General features: G+C 42.0%; 1 long non-coding RNA gene across 2 annotated transcripts in view; it reads left to right on the top strand.

Moving 5' to 3' along the window:
- LOC123386636 overlaps positions 1–21,535 on the top strand; it is a 75,447-nt gene that overhangs the window by 13,577 nt on the left and 40,335 nt on the right. Inside the window, exon 3 of one of the 2 annotated variants that reach the window (XR_006600846.1) lies at positions 17,619–17,753. This is a non-coding gene — a long non-coding RNA (uncharacterized LOC123386636). Of the gene's footprint in view, positions 1–17,618; positions 20,319–21,535 lie in introns of those variants that run through there. The other variant, XR_006600847.1, reaches the window with a different exon arrangement.

Raw genomic sequence — 21,535 nt, 5'->3', positions numbered from 1 at the left:
TGGGGCTTCTTCTGGATTACTCTGGCACAAATAGGAATTAAACCCTACAAAGGTCTCTGATAGCATCAGTCAAAGTAACAATGACTGCAGGTGGTGGTTCAAGGAAGACCAGTTCTTTGGGAAAATATTAAATACTGTGTATTTCTGGTATTAAGTCAGGACCAAGCACATCACATTAAGGAATGCCATATTATTCTAAGGTCCTAGCATTTGGCATGACATTTTGTTTCTGACCATGAATGATGAGCTCCGTTGTATTTCAGTACACATCTAAGCAGGGTTCCCCGCATTCCCCTGAGAGCCCTCCCCACCAAAATGTATCTTAGCAAAAGACTGTTATTTGTAAGCTGCTCTACAGAGACTTCTTATCAGAAATGGCACACTAGGGGGGCACCTGGGTGGCTCAGTTAAGCAGCCGACTCTTGATTTCGACTCTGGTCATGATGTCAGTTTGTGAGTTTGTGCCCTGCATTGGGCTCTGTGCTGTTGGTGTAGAGCTTGCTTGGGATTCTCTTTCTCCCTCTCTCTGCCCCTCCCCTGCTTGTGTGCTCGCGCTCTCGCGCGCGCTCTCTCTCTCTCTCTCTCTCTCTCTCTCTCTCTCTCTCAAAAACAAATAAGACATGGCACACTAGGAAAACAACTTATTGCAATAGTGATTATTAATATTGACTTGTTTATACTTTACAAGTGCTTTGATTTACATATTACTAATTAGCCTTCCTGATTCTAACCTTGCTCTACTAAAATATGTTCTCAACAAAATAGACTGTTAAAACATAGTCAAATGATGGTATATCACTCCTCCCGCTCAAAACTCTGCAATGGCTTCCTAGGTATCTCTTGCTGGTACTGAAAATCCAGGTCCTTACAATGAGGTTGAGAATTCTGATATATACTCTCCACGCCCCCCCCCCCCAAATTCCCTATAAAAGGGTTTAAAATGGTCACCATTAGTATTGTCTGTTTAGTTCAGGGTCATTGGAACCAATCAAGTCAGATGATCTGGAACATGTTCCATCCCTTTACTGTTGAGATTTCTTCCCACTTCCCCAGCTCATTCAGTCCAGCCACACCGGTCTCCTTGCTCTTCTTCCAGCCCTGCACTTTGGGATAAACCCCACCTGGTGTTGGGCTGTGGTCCTTTTTCTATATTGTCACATTCAACTTGCTAAAGTTTTGTTAAGACTTTTTCCATCTATGCTCCTGAGGGATATTGATCTTTAGTTTTTGTGACTGTCTTTGTCTGGTTTTGGTGTTAGACCCATGCTAGTCTCAAAAAATGAGTTGGAAAGTATTCCCTCCTCTTTAGTTTTCTAGAAGAGTTTGTTTAGATATTCTATCTTAAGTGCTTGGTAAAATTTACCAGTGAATTTTCATTTTGGAAAGTATTTTCATTCAACTACTTTAATAGATTGCAGTGAAAAATAGATTTAACTTCTTAATAGATACAGGACTATTCAAAATCTAACCCTTCCTTCCTGATTGAGCTGTGGTAGCTCATGCTATTCGATAAAGTTGTGCGTTTTTTTAAGGTGGTTGAGTTGATTGGCATAAAGTTGTTCATAATATTTTTCTTTTAATATTAGTAGAATTTGTACTGTCACTTCTCTAGTTCCTAATGTTGGTAGTTTGTCTTTATTCTTCTTACACCTATTCCCCAGTTTCTGTGTTCCTAGGAGGAACCTCCATCAGTGTTACAGTCCTGACTTCTCACTGGTCTCTTAGTATGTCTTTCTAGGAGGGGGATTGACATAAATGATTGAGTTTGGGAGAAAGAACCAAGTTTCACTAATTTTCTTGTATCTTTTTTGGGATGTCTGCCTTCAGAGAATATAAATTTTCTAATCTTCCTGCTGTGAGCTTAAGACTCCGTTTGCGTTAGAAGATGCCTGTGGTTATCCAAATGTTTCTATGATTGAATAAGAGAGTCAGCAAGATATTAGCAAGTCTAGTTACCCTCTGACTCAAGGGGGAAAATTGTTCCACAGAGTTCCAGGCAGAAGGACAAGGGCCACCACATGTAATGGTTGTGACCTAGAATTGAGCTTTGCCTGCTTTATATTCTGCAATATAAATATTTCAAAGTCCAGTAATAGAGGTGACATTTTGATCTCTTTGACTCTGTATCTACCCTGAAATTGATTGTGAACTTGAGGGTTTACTAGATAAGATTATCTATTTAATAGATAGGATACCAAGAGAGAAAATTATAGGGCCAAACAGAAAGTTGGGGCTTGCCAATAGTAAGATGGTGGGGGAGGAATCATTAAAGGAGATCGCAAAATTAAATCTAGAAGAAACCTGGCGAGTGTAATGGTTGGAAACTAAGTGAAGAAAATATTCTAACAAGGAATGGACAGTCATCTGTTTCAAAGCTGCTGATAGGTTGACCTAAATGAGTTTATGAAATTGGTGGTATGACCATCTCCTCTCTCTCTGGTTAATTTTGTGAAAAGAGAAAAGCCATAACTCCAGCTGGCTTTAGTGGAGGCAGGAGGTCAGCACAACCTCCCACACTCAATCACTTAAACATCTCCCTCATGAAGGGTCTGCAGACCAAAGAGTGAGCAGTTTTTTGAGATACAGGACTTTTGTGCTAAAATAGGAAAAGTTTAGGGCAAACTGGAATGAGTTAGTTACCCTTCCTACCCTCTTCAAGTAACACCTTCTACAAACACACACTTACACACAGGCACTAACAATGACACCTAATCATAATCATACCACTATGACTAATTATCTTGTACCTCTCAAGGTAAGCTACCTCGCTGACCATGTATATTCATCTTAGTAGTGATGTAGACATGGATTGGGGGGAAAGAAAAAGGAAAAAGGAGAATGACTGACCCATTCGATCACAGGTAAAGAGACTAACCTAACAGGCCTACTTGAAATTGTAGAAGATAAAGACCGTGATCTCCTGATATAAGGCAATGGTAGTGAGATGGATGAGAGAGCACAATTCCATAGAATGTGGCTTCTCACATGTGCAGGAGTTTTCGTTGGGCATGCAAGTAAATGGTAATCACTTACCAAGTAGGGAAAATGAGATTTGTGAGAGAAGAAGAGTGATTTTTGCTTTAAACATGTAAGGTTTGGAGTGCCTGGGGGTCACTAGCGAGTGTAGTATAGCACAGTGTAGTTTTTAAGGGCATGGACTTGAGCCTTCCTGCCTGGATTCAAATCCTAGCTCCTCACTCATGATTAGCTCTGTGACTTTAAGTAGACTTAATCAACTGAACCTCAGCATTCTCATATATAAAATGAACAGAATAATGGTGATTCTTCCTGATAAAGTGATGATGAGGAACAGTTTCTGACACATAGTAAGTGATAGTTACTCTTCATGGACTAGAGGAGCTGGATCTGTGGGAACAGGGCTAATTAGAAAACACTGAGCTGGAAATGCACTAATATTGACAGAAATGAAATGCCCAAAAGAACATACGAACAGAAAAGGTGGGAGATTGAAAAGTGTGTGCGTGCGTGTGTGTGTGTGTGTGTGTGTGTGTGTGTGTGCGTGCGTGCATGCGCAGGAGGAGGAGGTGTAATAGCGGAAGGGCAGTTAGATAACATAAAACTTTGATGGTTATTGTTAAAAAGATAGTATGTTGTATCGTGGTACTAGAAGGGGTATTGTTTCTTGTCTCTATTTTTCAAAACAAACTTTGCCAAAACTTTAAAAAATATGTTTTCTGCTCATAAATTGCTGTGTGTTAGCAGTTTGGGCAGGGATCAGCTGAGCAATTCTTTTGCTGGTCTTCCTGGGTGTCACCAGTTTGGCTGTAGTCATATGGTAGCACAACCAAGGGTGGAGAACCTGCCTCACAGATGTTGAGGTTGGGTCTCCCTGTTGGCTGGGAGTCTTATCCTCATGGAGGCTGGCCCAGGCTTTCTTATGTGGTTGTCTCAGGGCAGCAAGAGCCTGAGCGCAAAGGCTGAAAGGCCTTTTAAAGCCAAGACTCTGAAGTCATTTGGTGCCCCTTCTGCTTAATTAAGTCACAGGGCCAGCTTATATTCTAGGGGAGGGGAAAAAGACTCTGTCTTAATGGGAGTAATGACAAAACTCATTGCAAAGAGGTATATACACAAGAATTGAAAGAACTGTTGTATCCATCTTTGTAAACTGTCAAACAATGGGCTGTCAATATATTTCTCATGTCATTATTGAAGGCCTACCAAATGGGACCTCAGATGCATAATAAACTCCCTATCCCAAATTTTGCCCAGAATATGCCTTGTGCATCATACACAAGGTAAGTGATGAGTATGGTAAGAGTAAGAATGCATAAAGGTGAAGTTTATTCCAGAGTTTGCACTCTGATGTGATATTACCTATTGTGAAACTCTCCCTTTGTGAGAATATGGGTAGCTGGCCAAGTGGACAGCAAGTGATTGTAGGGATGGAACTAAAGAGCGTTCTGAGACCTGAGAGCTGAAGAGAAGAAGCCAGTATATCTTCAATATTGGGGAAATCGAAGTGGAAACAGTAGACTCCGTAGAAACAAAGTCTCAGAACCAGGACAGAATGGAGACTGTACCTACAGCACTCACGGCTCAGCTGTACTTTCCAGTGGGGTTTGCTGTGTGGGCTAACAGGACCCAAAGGCAGGCAAGCACATACTGTAGTGGTTGACAGGGGGACTTGGTAACAAAGAACAGTGCCAGACTGATGATGCTCTGTTCTCTGCTCTGAAACCTCCTGGGCTATTGAGATCTTTCCTCCTCCCTTTTCTCACAGGCCAACCACAGCTCTTAACCAGAAAGTGAGAGAAGAGGTTACTGTTTCAGTAAGGAATAGAGCTGTTTTCTGTTGGGGATGTTTCTTTTGCTTGCCACCACTGTATCTACTTTACTCACATTTACCTTCAGATCCCAGTGAGTGGCAACAAATTAAGATAGAGGCAGAGGTCCAGGACGCCATGTTTCCTTTGGTGTCGATGCCAAAGATGACCCTGTACTATGACGGGCCACAAAATCTTGCAGAGACCATAGGAAGATTGTTGCCCACATTTTTAAGAAGCCAAACCTTACCCCATCCCCAATTTTATCTGTAGTTCCTAGCTAGGCCCTCAAATTTTCATTTTTTTTTTCTTTCTGTTTTTCTTTTGGAATTTGAATTCAAGAAAAATATATTGAAGGGTTCTTTGGAGCACAGTTCTGGTGACAGACTGCCTGAGATCTTACATTTACTGGCTATGTGAGTGTGGTAAAGATAATTAGCCTTCCCATGCCTCAGTTTTTTCAAGTGTAAGCTGGGGGCAGTGATGGTATCTACCTCCTATCCTTGTAATGACTGAGTTAATACATGCACAACTCTTGCAACAACACTGAGCGCATGGTTAGCATTCAAAAAGTCTCAGCTATTATTTTACTAGTCTTTTGTTGTTTTTTGATTTTTCCATGCCATGTAAGGCATGATGATAAAATTACGGGAATAGTCCCAAATACTCCCATTTTTAAAACGTTTGCAGTTAAATTGAGGAAATAAAGTATGCATACATAAAATATTTAAAGAAGTGTTAAAAGGCTATGTTTGAGAAAAATACATAGACGAATCGCCCACACAAGTACATCTGGGGAAAGATATTTAATAGGGGACATACCACTTAAAGGAGGGTCTTGAGAGGAACCCTGAAGAAATGGTATTTAGTTTGGGATGATGTGGGGGAATCACTGGTCAGTGTGGACAACCACACTAAATCACCCAGCTCCCGCACCCTTAACATCGAGTGTGTCTGGTGGGGAAGTCGTGTGCTGTTTTCTACTACTCTTGCTTGATTCTTCTGAAACATTCTTCCACTCCACTTTCTTGGGTGTGTGGGTCAAAAGTTCAGGAACTTGTCACTTTGACATAATAGCAGTTTCCTCATATAGAGTTGCAGTTTTTGTCGTGATTTCAAAAGCTGAGTTTTCCACAGCACTATCTACTTCTCTTCAAGGGCATATGAAAGCTGATTCAAAGAAAACAACGTTGGCCGTTCTTGGTGACGAGTAAGGCACTTCTTGAGCTTTGAACATTTTGTTTACTTCTTTGCTTAGTTCACACGCTTTGTCCAGATTCCATTCTCTGGTGGAAATATGTGCGTAATTCTACAATTACATTTCTTCTTACGTCTGAAATTTCGTGTGGCAGTTTGCTAACAGCAATGACCATGTTTTAGTTGAGCCCTCCTTAGTGGTTGTAATGCCGTATTTCCACTTTTAGTCCAGTGACATAACTTTTGGCCCTTCTCTTAAGCTTTTAGGATATTGGTGTATTTTGCTGTATATCTTAATATATTGGCAAAAAAGAAAATCAAGTGTTTTTTTGTACTCTCTACTTCAGAATCGGTCTCCCTGGTATCTGTACTCTTCACTTTAATTCACACACAACACTACACAATTTGTCTCACTAAAGCACAGTTCTGATGATATCCTTTCCTTTAAAAAACCCTCGATGGCTCCGGTGGCACAGAGTCAAGCCCACATCTGTCATGTGATATTCAAGGCCTGCCAGAGCCTCTTCCCAAGCAAGTTTCCCAGGCCTCCTTCACTCTTGCTGTTGTTCAATGCTCGCTCACCCTCTCTAACACTGTCTGTAGGGAGTTCTCACACCTCAGTGCAGTTGATCATGAAAATTCCTCTCACGACATTGGTCTCCTCTCCTTTCTTCCTGGAAATGTCTTGACCATGCTTCAAGGACTTTTCTAACTGGCCCTTCCTACCCTAAATAATTGGTCTCCATCTGGGCTCTCCAAGCTTTTGACTCCTACCTCTGGCTAGTTGTTACCCATTGGCGGGCTTCTGTCAGTAAAAGCCAAAGTTTATTTAGAAGTGTTGAGACAGTGGGCTTCAGAGACTGACTGCCTTCTAAATCAATGAGAGTTTGGGGAAAGTACATTTTAAAGCCTCCCATTTGCCCATTCCACTCATTACATTTGCTGTTCATAGGCCCTGTAGATTCTGACTTTGATTCGAATTTATCTAGAATTCTGATCATATGTTAGGAGCATACAAGTTGAAAATCAAAGGCACATGACCTAGTATGGGTGCCCCTCTGGGGTCTAGGGTTCTATTTACATTATCTCCTTTAGGCCTCACTGCAGTTGGCCTCATTAGTCTCACTTTACAGACAAGGAAACTCAGATTCCGAAAGTCTGATGATGTGCTCCTGAGGCACCTGAGGGCAGGGAAATGCAGTGGATACAGGCATAGGTGCCCGGAGACTACATGGATTTAGAGCTATACTGCTTGGGTTTGAATCCTGGCTCTGCTGTTAACTAGCTTGTACCACTTACTAAACCTTTCTGTGACTTAGTTTTCTTCACTGTAAAACATGATAGTGTTGGGGCGCCTGGGTGGCTCAGTCAGTTGGGCGGCTGACTTCAGCTCAGGTCATGATCGCACGGTCCGTGTGTCGGAGCCGCGTGGCAGGCTCTGTGTTGACCGCTCTCTCTCTCCAAAAAACAAACACTAAAAACTTAAAAACATGACAGTGTCTTCCTCGTGGGTTTTATCTTTCTTTTTTTTTTTTTTAATTTTTTTTTTCAACGTTTATTTATTTTTGGGACAGAGAGAGACATAGCATGAACGGGGAAGGGGCAGAGAGGGAGGGAGACACAGAATCGGAAACAGGCTCCAGGCTCTGAGCCATCAGCCCAGAGCCCGACGCGGGGCTCGAACTCACGGACCGCGAGATCGTGACCTGGCTGAAGTCGGACGCTTAACCGACTGCGCCACCCAGGCGCCCCGGGTTTTATCTTTCTTAAGATTGAAGTAAGTCACTACGTATAAATCCCATAAAACAGAGCATGGTGTGGTAAACATATGTAAGTGTTAGCTACTTTATTAACAACTCTAATGAGCACAGAACTAAAAAGTGAATGAGTCAGGATTCGGACACAGGTCTGTTTGGCACCAAAAACTGTCTGCTTATACCGTCAAACTGCCTCCTGCTCTGCCCATTTGCCTTGAGATGAAAGGGTAGAGTGAATTTTTTTGCTACCTTTTCCCTCCGGAATTCAAACCATTTATCACATTATTTTCAAGTGTATGACTAGTACTTCTCTGCGTAATTTTCTGGAGCTTGAAGTCTCCAGCAACCTTAGCATGAGAGACGAAACTTCGAAATTATTTTGGTTTAAAAGGCACAGCCAGCATGGCACACATCCTTCCTGGGTTTTGAAAACTCCAGAAGCGTTAGCATGAAAGTCCTCCTACAAAGCTCTTTCCAGGGTGGCTCCCTCCAACGTTAATATTGGTATTTGCCTCCTAGTGTTTGGACTGTCTACACCAGACCACACGGTAAGAAAGCATTCAAAGCGGCTCGAGCGTGCCTGTTCTGGCACATACATTTATTAGCAGTTCTTCTACCTTCTTTCCCCCATTAAGGGGTGAAGGAAAGTTTTGTAAAGTTGTAGGAGTATGTCTTCCTCCTCACCCTTCTACCCCCTTCTTCTGTTCCACAGAAAGGCATGGGCCCCACATTGCTCAGGAAGAACAAAGCGGAGGTGAGAGGCAGATAAGAAAGGTGTTATGTTTGGCATGACTGGCTTAGGCTTAAGGTTGGGCCTAAATAGCCATTTAGGGTGAATGTTTTATATCCCTTGGGTATAACTTGCTGTGTCTGCATCCATATGATACCATATAATTAAAGAGACTTAGTTTGTGAGATGCATTCTTTCAGGGTGTCTCGCTTTTAATTTAGCGAAATTCATTTAAATCTGACAAATTCATTTTGGGCCTCGAGCCATGACATTAGACTAATTTCTGTGGATATAAATCTATATAAGATAAGACCAGCTACTTCCAGGAGTTCTAAGTCTTATTCAGAAGGCAAGCAAATACGTTTAACTGTAATATGACATGTTGAGTTTTATGATCAGCCAAGTAGGAGAAATGGCCCAGATGACTGGCTGGGGTTGGTAGTGGTAGGGGGAGTAGTCAAGACAAGCTATCCATGAAGAGAATATAGGAAACTATCACATGGAAAAAAGAATCCATCAACTAAAGAGCAGGACAAGGACCTTAGAGATGTGAAAGCACCTGGTTTATTCAACTGATCCCAAAATGGTAGTTTGAAAGTGTTCCAAATGTTTTAGAAGACAATCACCTTATGGCACCTATCAGGCAGGTTCTGTTCTTATTTTTACTTTAGAGGTGAAGAAACCAACTTGCCCAGTAATATAGCCAGTAAGTGACAAGACTTAGACAAGGCAAACTACCCCAAAGAAAGATACAATTGTTACCATTGCATTTGACTATTATTCTCTATACCACCTCTCTAGGTTGCCCCTTCTCAACAAGGGCTAGCCATCAGAATCACCAGGGAGATTTCTAGAAATGTACAGATCATAGCATTTCCCTTAGGGAGTGATCTCCTGCCTCTTCTTGGTAAATGGCTCTACTATCCCACCAGCTGCTCAAACCTGAGCTTCAGAGTGGCTCGTGGCACCTCTTTCTCTTATTTTTCGTATTCAATTCGTCTCCAGATTTTCTCAATTTTCCACCAAAGATTTATCTTAAATTCTTCCATTTGTGTGTTCACCTCTAATTTTAGCCCCCAAATCCAAGCCATCCAAACCAACTGTTCTCTCAACTTGTCTTCTGTCCCTCATCTAATCCATCCACATCACAGCCACAGCGATTACATCATCCTCTGACTCAGTCTTCCAACGGCCTCAAGTTGCCCTAGGACTTCACTCCAAACCTTTATCATGGCTTACAGGGCTCTGCATGGCTGAGCCCATGCCTGTTCTCCCAGTTTATTTCCTATTGCCCTTCCTTTTGTCCAGCCACGTGGATGTTCTTTTACTTCCTCCAGTGTGACCAGCTCTTTTCTACCTAAAGGGTCTTCCCACATCCTCCTGTTCCTTCTGTGACCATGATCATTTTCATACCTGGCTCCTTCTCAGGTTTCGGACCTTCCCTGACCCTCTTTGACGAAGAGTTATCTCTTCCGTCATTTTCTTTTAGGACAGGCTGTTCTTTTATAGTACCATTTGTTACTATTTATAAATATGATTACTTATTGAAATCTATGTTCCCAGCACAAGCTTGAAAGCTCCATGTGGGTAGGTATTGCACCCACTGCATTCATTCATTGTGTACCTTCTACCTGGCCCAGTGTATGGCCCAGGACAGATGCAGGATACAATCTTAATAAAGAAGTGATGAATAAAATAGATTCAAACCTACATGAGATTGGAAAAGAGGTCACTACATTTAGCAAGGAGGCCTCTGATGATCTTTGCCTGGCTTGTCTCAGTTAAGTGATGGAAAGAAATCAAAACTAATGAATCCTGAAGTTGAATGAGGAAGCAAAAAGGAAACCAAGTTAATGTTATGTGGAGGAAATAATAATTACTATGTTCCAAACCTTGAACTTGGCACTTAGCATTTGTTAGTTAATCACTGCAGTAAACTTGTGAGTTTCTATTATCTACACATTTTGGATAAGGGTAAAAAAATCTCGGAAAGGTTAATAATATATGCCCAAGGTCATTTACCTAGAATATAGCAAAACCAGGACCAGGCCTGACTTCAGAGTCCATGCTCCTAGCCAATAAACCAATGGCTCTTGAGTGTGCAGAAGAATCATGGCAGTGTGTGGATTATTAAAACCACTACCACCAAGAGATTAAAATTCTGCTACTATCAACACAATGAAATAAAGCAGGTCTCAAGAGCCCAGGAACAAGAATTTTTTTTTTTTTAACATTTTTATTTATTTTTGGGACAGAGAGAGACAGAGCATGAACGGGGGAGGGGCAGAGAGAGAGGGAGACACAGAATGGGAAACAGGCTCCAGGCTCCGAGCCATCAGCCCAGAGCCCGACGCGGGGCTCAAATTCACGGACCGCGAGATCGTGACCTGGCTGAAGTCGGACGCTTAACCGACTGCGCCACCCAGGCGCCCCATGGATTTTAAGTGATTCTAAGGCAGGTTGACCTGGGGATCCTGCTCTGTGGAGCATCACTCCATGCCATGCTTCACAAGACAGTAGATCTCAGATCACTCACTCACAGCTTCTTAAAAAAAATTTTTTTTTTACATTTATTTATTTTTGATAGAGACAGGGCACAAATGGGGGAGGGGCAGAGAGAATGAGACACAGAATCTGAAGCAGGCTCCAGGCTCTGAGCTGTCAGCACAGAGCCCCGCGTGGGGCTCGAACTCACAAACCATGAGATCATGACCTGAGCTGAAGTCAGACACTTAACCCACTGAGCCACCCAGGCGTCCCACTCACTCACAGCTTCTGATCTAAGCTTTGGAGTCTCTAAAACTTAATTTCATGAATATATTGATAAAAATTTTTTTCTCACAAGCTTTGGTGATAAATGAGATCGCTTGTGAGGTGCTAACATATAGTCAGTTGGTGTACAATAAATGTTGGCTCTCTCTCTCAACTTTTCTTTCAGAAACTTTCACAAGGTTAGGAATAGGAGAAATAGGCAGTAATTTGAAGTTGTGCTAATTTCTGGGAAAGTTTTACTTTATTTTTTCTCCCCTGTTCCCTCCATTTTATGGGTAGAGAGAGTTGCACAGCAGTTGAATAATTGGGGCCAAGGTCACAGCAGGTAAATGGCAGCCCCCTTAACCTCTGTGCTCTGCTGGTCAAGAGATTAGATTTGGAGAGCAGTCCATAGTAAATGCTTGTTTAATTGAATTTTGAGTTTAGCTATTTTTTCTATTGCTTTTCTCTTAGAACATAATCTTCCCTCTCTCCTTTATTTGTTGACTTTTGTCTTTGACTCCTTTTTAAATGTATATCCTTGTGTTTTTAGTATAAACATCAAACTATTTTTAGGAGAACACATAGTATCGAAATCAAGTAAATATAGTCAGTGTGTCAGGTAATAGGTGGACCATAAGCACAGTTAAGGAGAATTGTGCTGTGGGTGCTTAGAAATTGTTAATAGAAGCTCTAATAACTCTAGAGGCTTCAAGGTAGCATGTGTAAGAAGAAGGTGAATGAAGCCTTTGCCCAGAAGGGTGGGATGACTTCCTCCTGGATCCTTGTCTCATGCTGGGCAAGATCAGTAAGGACCCTGGGACTTTGTCTTGGGCCTTTCCCTTCCAAACGTAACACTGATTCTAAGCTTCTGGTGGCTTTTCTTCAGTTTTTCTCTGGCTGTGCCTCTAGCATGCAGAAGCATGTGACCCCAAATCCCCCTTTCCGTAGCCTTGATTTTAGAGCATGAACACATAAGCCAGACCGAGTTGAAGCCTCTGCCTGCGTGTCAGCTCAAAGCTTTATGTCTGTCTGGCTTGCCTTAGATAAGACCTCAGGAAGAATCCAGTATTGTATTTTTTCATTTGATGTTTTGATCCCTCAGTTCTTACATTGGTGCTTTTGCTTTTAAGGTTCACTTTGTTTGTGCTGACATGTTTTATGTTTGGTCTCAGTGCCTGGGTTTTTAACTGACCTTTATCTCAAAATCTTTGTATGGCACATTAAAAATATATATGCTCCTCTCCTCTTTTAACCAGGAATAACCATTAATCTGACTACCTGGAAATGGACTCCATTCTGTTTTCCAAATTTATAGTAATGTAGTGTGTTAGGGTTCTCCAGAGAAACAGAACCAACAGTATGTATAGATACAGAAATTAGATATAGATTCATTTTAAGAAACTGGATCATGTGATTGTGGAGGCTTTAGGAATTGAAAATCTTGAGAGGAAAGGTTGTCAAGCTGGAGGCTCAGGAAAAGGCTGCAGTTCAAGTGTAAAGGCAGCTTTCTGGCAAACCAGGAAAAGCCAGTGCTGTGGATGAAGTCCAAAGGGCAGTCTACTGGCAGAATTCCTTCTTGCCCAGGTGAAGTCAGCCTTTTGTTCTATCCAGGTCTTCACCTGATTAGACAAGGCCCACCTACATCGTGGAAGGCAATTTGTTTTACTTAGAGTCTACTGATTTATTTTTTTAATGTTTATTTTTGAGATAGAGCAGGGAGGCAGAGAGCGAGGGAGAGACAGAATCTGAAGTAGGCTCTGAGCTGTCAGCACAGAGCCCAATGCAGGGCTTGAACTCATGAACCGTGAAGTCCCAAGTTGGACACTTAACCAACTGAGCCACCCAGGCACCCCAGAGTTTACTCATTTAAATGTAAATCTCTTCCACACATCCTTACAAAAACTTCCAGAGTAATGTTTGACTAAATATTTGGATGCTGTGGCCAGTCAAGTTAACACATAAAGTTAATTGTCCACGCTTACTGTTTTTCAAACTGGATTCAACAGAACATTATTGTAGATGTTAATAGACTGGCATGAAAAATGGAAGGACTTCGATGGTTAAAATTCTATGTGACGTGTCACCTACTCTGTCTCCCTCTTGGAGTATCATATTGTGAATTCATCTTTTAAAGACTTTGAGAATTCCTGAGGTCAAGAAAATTGCTTACTTTATGTAACTGCTGCCCAATGAAGGCAGGGCACCCCTAACTCCGTGGTGCTTCGCTTGACAGCTGCCTCCTCTACCAACACATTGGGAGGAAGCTGTTTCTCTGGAATTCCAAGCCCCGAACCTTGGTTCTCAAGATCTAAATTGCAATGAAATGTTTGTCTAAGTGTGAAAGATGTGTGCTACCAACTAATCCGATAAAATAGGACAACTGGCTGTCCACAGGCTTTCAAATGCATCCCAGGCAAAGGTGTTAACTTGTCCATGTTGCGATGAGGCGGAGCTTTCCCCAACAGTGCTTGGTGGTTCCAGTTCTACCGTCCTCTTCTCCCTTGAGAGTCCTTTCCATTTTGTTTTCACTTCTCTGTGCCACAACATTTAACCTCCCTCTTTTGCCACATCGTGTTTCTTCTTAATACCTCAGGGAATGCAACGGAGTTATGCCACAGAAAGAGCAAAGCTTTCATTGTTTTCTTTATACATGCTTTCCTCCTTCTTTACTTGATGGCAAAGTCTTTCTCACCCTGTGCTATGTGCCATTAGTTGTCCTTCCCTAATTAAACTACCCACAGGCTGGAATTGCATTGTGTACATGAAGTGATAACAGTAGATATTTTTAGTAGTGTATAAACCTATGCTTGTTGAGTTTTATTGAATTAGTAAAAGTTAAACCAACTTGGGGAATCCAGACTTTCCACCTCCTCTAACCACTGGCCCAGGTTAGGTCCGTGGCTTTGACATGACTTCCTTTGAAATGCTTTCTGGAGGAAGCTAGTTGTTCATGTTCTTCTCATTCCTTCCCTTCCCTTTATTTTCGGGAGAAGTAGAGGCAGCATTTCCTTGAGTTTAGCATCGCCTCTTGCACCCCCCAATAGTAACTTCCCTGTTGAGACGGACCCATCCACATACACGCCTTTCCTCTACTTGTCCCATGGCTGTCATGTATCAAACTCTAGGTGACTCCTCTGAATGCAGAGAGTCTTCCATCCCATGTCTGTCTGTTGACCTGGATGCCTCATTAATCGTGAGGATGAGTCACCCAGCCCTGTGGTTCCTGATGGCTCCCATCTCTATACCATAGCAGCCCATTCCTATGATAAGACACGACATTGCAAACAACTTAGAACTCTTCCATCTCAGAAATCAAAAACCTCTCTCATTAGAGACTGTTTCTCCGGTATTTATTTTTCTTTTAAAAATGTAGGTACCCTAAATGGCTTAAAACTGCTATCTGTTTTCAGAGGATCACTACGGGCCTTTCATTCCCTAATCCTAACCACCTCCAGGATAGGTGAAGAAAGGGCCATAGAAGACTTTTAGTAGAGACATTGGAACCCAAATCCTGTGTGGTGGAAACCATCCTTGATAGCAGGCTAGAAAGACCAGGCTCCTGGCTTCCACTGCCTTCTCTTCTGTCTCCAAGCTAGGAAGGCAGTGGTGCAGATGCATGCTGTTTAGAGGACTGAGAGTTGTAAATAATAGAAGGGGTGGGGGGTTAAAGTCTCCTGAGGCTTTGAGACGAAGAGATCCTTTGGGGATCTGGTTTGGCCCTGATCTAGGGCTGGTGCTGGCTGGTGCCAGGGTCAACACAGAGCAGGCTTCTCTGATACCAGAGGCTGGGAGTATGGCACTGAATGGAGGAATCAGGAGTCTTGTGGCTTGTTAGTTTTTTGGATCAGGCCTTTCAGGAGGAGCAAGAAGCAAAGTATGTTTCCTTCTGGGTCATTCCAGATAGTTCATTAGTGTAGAACAAAAGGCAACAATTCAAGATTGACGCCCTGCCTTAGAATCTAGGGTGTGCTGGGGCACCTGGGTGGCTCAGTTGGTTCAGCGTCCAACTCTGTATTTTGGCTCAGGTCATGATCTCCCGGTTTATGAGGTTGAGCCCTACATTGGACTCTGTACTGGCAGTACGAAGCCTGCTTTGGGATTCTCTCTCCCTCTCTCTCTCTCTCTCTCTCTCTCTGCACCTCCCCCCCCCCTTACACACACACACACACACACACACACACACACACACACACACACACACTCAAAGGTTAAAAAAATCAAGAGTGTGCTAACTCTGGGAGATTATGGAGCCAACCTAGTATGGTGGTTATGGTGTGGACTCTGGAGCCAGACAGTCTTGTGTGATGTTGGGCAAAGGTCTTTACCTCTCCTGGCCTCAGTTTCCTCCCTTGTAAAATGGGAATACAAATAGTAATAGGTTGGGAAGCATTAAGATATATCCAAGTGCCTTGGCCACTGTTGATCTGCATTCTTCTTATTTTCTTATGGTGGTGAAGCATCCAGAGCAGGCAAATGATGAATACTTGCTGAATGAGCCAAGCAATGCTATTTGGTTGAGAACACTGATACAGACACAGAAAAGTCCTTTTTTTTTTTTTTTTTAAACAAGCGTTGACATGGAACATCTAACATTTTAAAAAATATCAATTTCTCTCCCACCTTTTATGGTCATGCAAACTGCTTAGGGTCCCAAGTAGAGGTAATTGCCAAGTAGACATGACCATTGTTGAACCTTCAAAGCCTCATATGTTAGGCACTCCCAGGACAGTCCTTGCTGCAAGGGTTGGAAAAGATAAGTCTAGGAAGTCTGGATAAGTTTCCAGCTTTCCCTGAAAGATCAGTAGGAGGCAATGGATTTAGCCCTCTGAGATTAGGGTGCCATGGAGGTAGGGGGCAACGCTAGCAATGCCCACCATTCCAGGAGTATCAGCTAGAGGGCCTCCCACAAGGCAAAACATCTATAAACCCATCTGTCCAGTCCCGGCAGGAGGCTGATCCCAACTTTCCCTGTTACTTCAAAAACACTGCATCTTTAGTTAATGTGACTTGAGACACTTGGCATGAAGAGTAAAACCGATTAGAAAGAAATAAAAAGCAAAACAACCTGGAAACCACAATCTAACGAGTGGGGCTCAGGAGGCAAAAAAGAAATGTCAGAGTAGGATGTGCTACATTTCCACACTACGGTACTGACAGCAGAAGGCTGGCTTTTTTTTTTTTTTCTGATAAAGTGAACACTCCCACATAAAGGAACATCAGACCTTTCCAAACTCAAAACTCATTGCTTGTTCTAACCTTCCAGAGTAGCTGAAGGAGATCTGTGACCTAAACAGGAACCAGGAAAGCAACAGCTCGCTCTTGCATTGGAATCTGGTGTATAATCTTGGTCTATCATTCAAAACTCCTCTTGCCTTGTAGATTGAGCTAGGGTGTGGCCAACAGGGCAGGGGCGAGTCTTGGCTTGCACAAGGTCAGGCCACCTCTGATCCTCGTACTTCAGCCCCATGGTACTGGTAGGGGAGGGAACAGCCAGTGGGTGTCAGCTTGCTGTGGTCTGACTGTCCTTTTGACATTAGCACTGCTGAGTTCAGTCTGCCTTCCTCTCCACGTGGGGTTGACTGCTCATTAAATAGGAAGGAAATAATAGAGACTATTATTCACGAAGATCAAGGATCCAAAGCTACTGCCAGTATACTGCAGACAATACACATAAATGCTAAATTTGGGACTTGGAGATGAGCTGGAATGTCGTCTCAAGACCCATCCCATGATGCCTCTTTAAATCCACCCCTTGAAATATGCAATCTATGAGGATGCAGCTCCCTCTGCACTTGAAGGTTATTTGGGAGGAGTTACAGGGTATACATGGCAGTGAGAAATGGCAATGTTAGTTTCTGAGAGAGACCACAAGAGAAAAACTGCATTTATAGTGGTGGTTAGACACTTTAAATTCTTAGTAACCAATTGTCAAATAATTGAACCACAGCCCACATTTTGATTAAACTAGGTCAAATTTAAGTTTGCATTGCCTGACTTTTGGTAAAGTGGGCTGGTGTGGCAAAGAACCACCACAGCAGTGCTGCTCCAGTGAGTACACACAGTGAGACTATGGCATTTATTGTAAGTGTGCTTCTAGTCATAGCAGCTTCTGTTGTTACTGTACTTTCGGAAGCAAGTAAGTGAACTGGGTTGATATCAACTGGAAACTCTAAGGCTCCGAGGGCTATTCCCAGATTGATTGAGCTGCTTACCCTTTATTTGCCTCCATTTGTTCAGCTAAAAATGTGGGCATGATACTAAGAATGGGGCCAGGCATAAGGATTAAATGAGATAATACATTTAACACCTGATAGAAAACCAGGCACATAGTGAAAACCTAAATAACAAGTGGCTATTATCTGAGCCTAGAAAATTGTTACCATCCCTATTTTTCAGAGGTGGGAAAGGAAGCTGAAAGGGTCCAGTAATTTCCCAAGGACACCAGACAGTAAATGATGCCATGAGGCTTGGGACATGGATGGTATCCGGAGTGACCTTCCTCCCTCTTCCCTAATATGTGGTCCAGCCAAGGTAAGAACTCAGAGTCAGGGAAACGTACTGAAGTGAGAACATGGACTCCATATAGTGAATAAAGCATGTGGGGTGCAGGGCACAAGTTCTGATAGGTTTTGTTCTAGTTTGATGAACTCTCGCTGACCTGATAAACCTAAGAGGTAAACTTGGGTAGAATCAAGGCAATTGGATGGACAGGGATGTGTTCTGAGATGCTTATTGGAGAGGACAGCACAAAAGGTCTGTGAGTGAGCCAACAGGGTACAGGAAGTGGGATTTGAAATCAGGGAGATTGGAATACAATGAAGAAACCAAGAAGATGAGGCATGCAGGGCCATATTTTTCTCTCTTGAGCACAATACATCCTTTGATTAAAGATATATTCCTCAAATTGGAATCTGAAGACCAGAAAACCATGGATATATTCTTGTGGCTTAGTGAAAATTAGTTTTCTGTGAAAGAAGTATGTACATAACTCAACTTTGGGAAATGCTGAACAAGGGCTGTTCTCTGCCCCTTGATAGATAACTGCATTGATTAGACAGCATCTTCACAGTAATCCAGACTTCAGAACCACTCGGTAAATTACTCCTTTCAATTATACAGAATTCAGCTTATCAATGATAGTGTCACTTGCGTCAGAGGATAAGCAGTGCTTGGCTCAGGTCCAATGGTGGACCTGAGTGTTCATGGGGTTTCTTAGGTATGTGGATACACATTTATTTTATCTTCTAAAAAATTTTCAAGTTTATTTTTGAGAGATGGAGTGATTGGGGGGGGGACGGTGGCAGAAAGAGAGGGAGAGAGAATCCCATGCAGGTTCCACACTGTCAGCACAGAGCCCCATGTGGGGCTCAAACTCACGAACTGTGATACCATGACCTGAGCTGAAGTGAGACGCCCAACTGACTGAGCCACCCAGGTGCCCCTGATGGTACACATTTATATGTGGCAAAAGTTAAATCTAAAAATATCCAAACCTGAATCAAAATATGTGATAATTAGATTATTGTGAATCTCCTGCTTTAGAGTTATACTATCAACACTTTCAATTCCTTAATATTTTAAGGTTGCTTTCATTTTATTTTAAAATTATAGTAGTTTTTCTCTCTGTGAGCTTCAAATATTCTGTTGAAACACCTAATTGTTATCTCAAATCACATCACCTATTGCTTCCATGGTTAATCTCTACACATTGGATAAAATGATGATAAAGACCTAGGGACTAGGAAAACCACCAGATGGACAAAGACTGGATCTCTGAATTATCGCATGGGAGGAAGATGCTTGCTAATGTGAACACTTGCCCAGGAACTTTTATAATAGCAAGAAGCAAACTTCTATTGTGTGAAGATTCTACCTTTAAAACCTTCTCAATCCAGTAACTCAATTGGAATAATTATTCTGATGCTGATACATTTGATTTCTGAGCTCAAATAATAGAACATCTTGCTTCTTGTCTTCCCAAACCAACAATACAGTAAGAATGACATATTCATAACTATTGAATAAATGCCAATTGTTCTAATGAGTTTGGACATACCTCATCTCAATCTCATAAGAATCTTAAATTATAGGATTTTCAAATCCTCATTTAAAAGATGCAAAACTGGTAAGATTAAGGCGCAGAGAAGGGAAATATTTTGCCTACGATCAGACAACTGTCAAGTGGCTAAGTTTGGAAACTAGATTATTTTGACTCAAGTTATATTTTTCTCCTGTAAATTTTCAACCATGTGCCAGTTGCACATCCAAATCACAGGTGTGCTTATGGCAGAGACTGCTTCCTGCTCCCTGAAATCCACTTCTTCCTACTGGCACAAGAGCCACACTGTAATTTCCTTCCTCCTTTGAACTTAGGTGTGGCCATGTGACTGACTTGTCCTCAACAGAATGAGAGCAAAGGGAAAATTCATGCCCCTTTCAGTCTGGTCCATTTAAAACTTCCCGCGTGTGTTCCTCCATGCTAGTTCTCCCTCTGTTAGATGGAAGCAAAAAACAATGAAACCTTAAGGTGTGGAGGAGCCTGCAAGATGGAAACGGTCTTGGTTACTGAATGAGTGTATGGAGAGGAACCTCCCTAGCAACCTCCCTTTAAACCATTTTGTGAGCAAGAAATGAATTTCTATGTGTTTAATCTGCTGACCTTTTGGAATCTGTTTGTTGCTACAGCCTACCTCACCTCAACAGATATAGAGAAAAATAGTTTCCTGGTCTGTTTTCTGGTCTCCAGACCTCCTGGGTTAGAGTCTTTGTGATAAAGCTTAAGTATCTATAATTCTTAAAATTCATTCTCCTGAGTGATTCTGATGTATCTGGTCTTTGACAGTTATGTACTTCATTCCACAACTGACCTTTTTCCCCCCTTACCTTGCTAAATCCTTTTAGTTGTATATCTTGGGGAAAGGTTTTTCCAATTTCAGTTTTGTCTGAATTTTAAATAGGCCAACAATTTTTACTGATTCAGAAACAGGTTCACTTATTTTTTGATATTTTCTTTAAAATTCAGGGGCGCCTGGGTGGCGCAGTCGGTTAAGCGTCCGACTTCAGCCAGGTCACGATCTCACGCTCCGTGAGTTCGAGCCCCGCGTCAGGCTCTGGGCTGATGGCTCAGAGCCTGGAGCCTGTTTCCGATTCTGTGTCTCCCTCTCTCTCTGCCCCTCCCCCGTTCATGCTCTGTCTCTCTCTGTCCCAAAAATAAATAAACGTTGAAAAAAAAAATTTAAAATTCAATCCATTTGAGCCAGGGAATTTAAGATGTTTCTTCTCATGATCAATATTTCAGGTCATCTGTTTCCTTCAGTCCTTCCATCTGTCTGTCCATCCATCCATCCACCTACCTACCTATGTTTCTTTCTACCTACCATAGCTAAATAGCTTTCCTCAAAGTATTTTCCTTCAATTTTATTGTATAGATATAGACTATTTGCACTGTACAATTCCTTGAAAATAACATACAGCAATTACAACACAAGAACTCAGTAGCTATTTATGTGTTTTGGTGATTACTTTGAAACTGTAAATGCTCCCTTAAAATTTGGAGATCAGTAAGATAGAGTAAGGCCTCCCCCAGCTATTTTTGTAGTTTAAAATTGAGATCATATTTGCTTATATTATTATCATTATTTTTTATTTTTTTAATTAAAATTCAAGTTAACAGACAGTATAGTCTTGGCCTCAGGAGTAGAAGCCAGTGATTCATCTGTACTATATGACACCCAGTGCTCATCCTGGAAAGTGCCCTCTTAAATTCCCATCACCCATTCAACCCATCACTCCAGCAACCTCTCCTCCAGCAACCCTCAATTTGCTCTCTGTATCCAAGAGTCTCTTATGGTTTGTCTCCCTTCCTGTTTTTATTTTTCCTTGCCTTCCCCTATGTTCATCTGTTGTTTCTCAAATTCCACATATGAGTGAAATCATATGGTATCTGTCTTTCTCTGACTTATTTTGCTTAGCATAATACCTTCTAGTTTCATCCATGTTGTTGTAAATGGCAAGATGTCATTCTTTTTCATTACTAAGTAATATTCCAGTGTGTGTGTGTGTGTGTGTGTGTGTGTGCGCGCGCACTATATCTTTGTCTATTCAGAAGTTGATGGACATTTGGGCTCTTTACATAATTTGGCTATTGTTGATAGTACTACTATAAACATTGAGGTGCATTTGCCCCTTCAAATCAGTACTTTTGCATCCTTTAGACAAATTCCTAGTAGTGCAATTGCTGAGTGATAGGGTAGTTCTATTTTTAATTTTTTGAGGAAACTCCATACTGTTTTCCAGAGTGGCTGCACCAGTTT

Source organism: Felis catus, chromosome B4 (genome assembly GCF_018350175.1).
Source record: "Felis catus isolate Fca126 chromosome B4, F.catus_Fca126_mat1.0, whole genome shotgun sequence".
Taxonomy (NCBI): domain Eukaryota; kingdom Metazoa; phylum Chordata; class Mammalia; order Carnivora; family Felidae; genus Felis; species Felis catus.
Note: the sequence above shows the minus strand (reverse complement) of the source record. Positions and strands in the feature narration are given on the sequence as shown.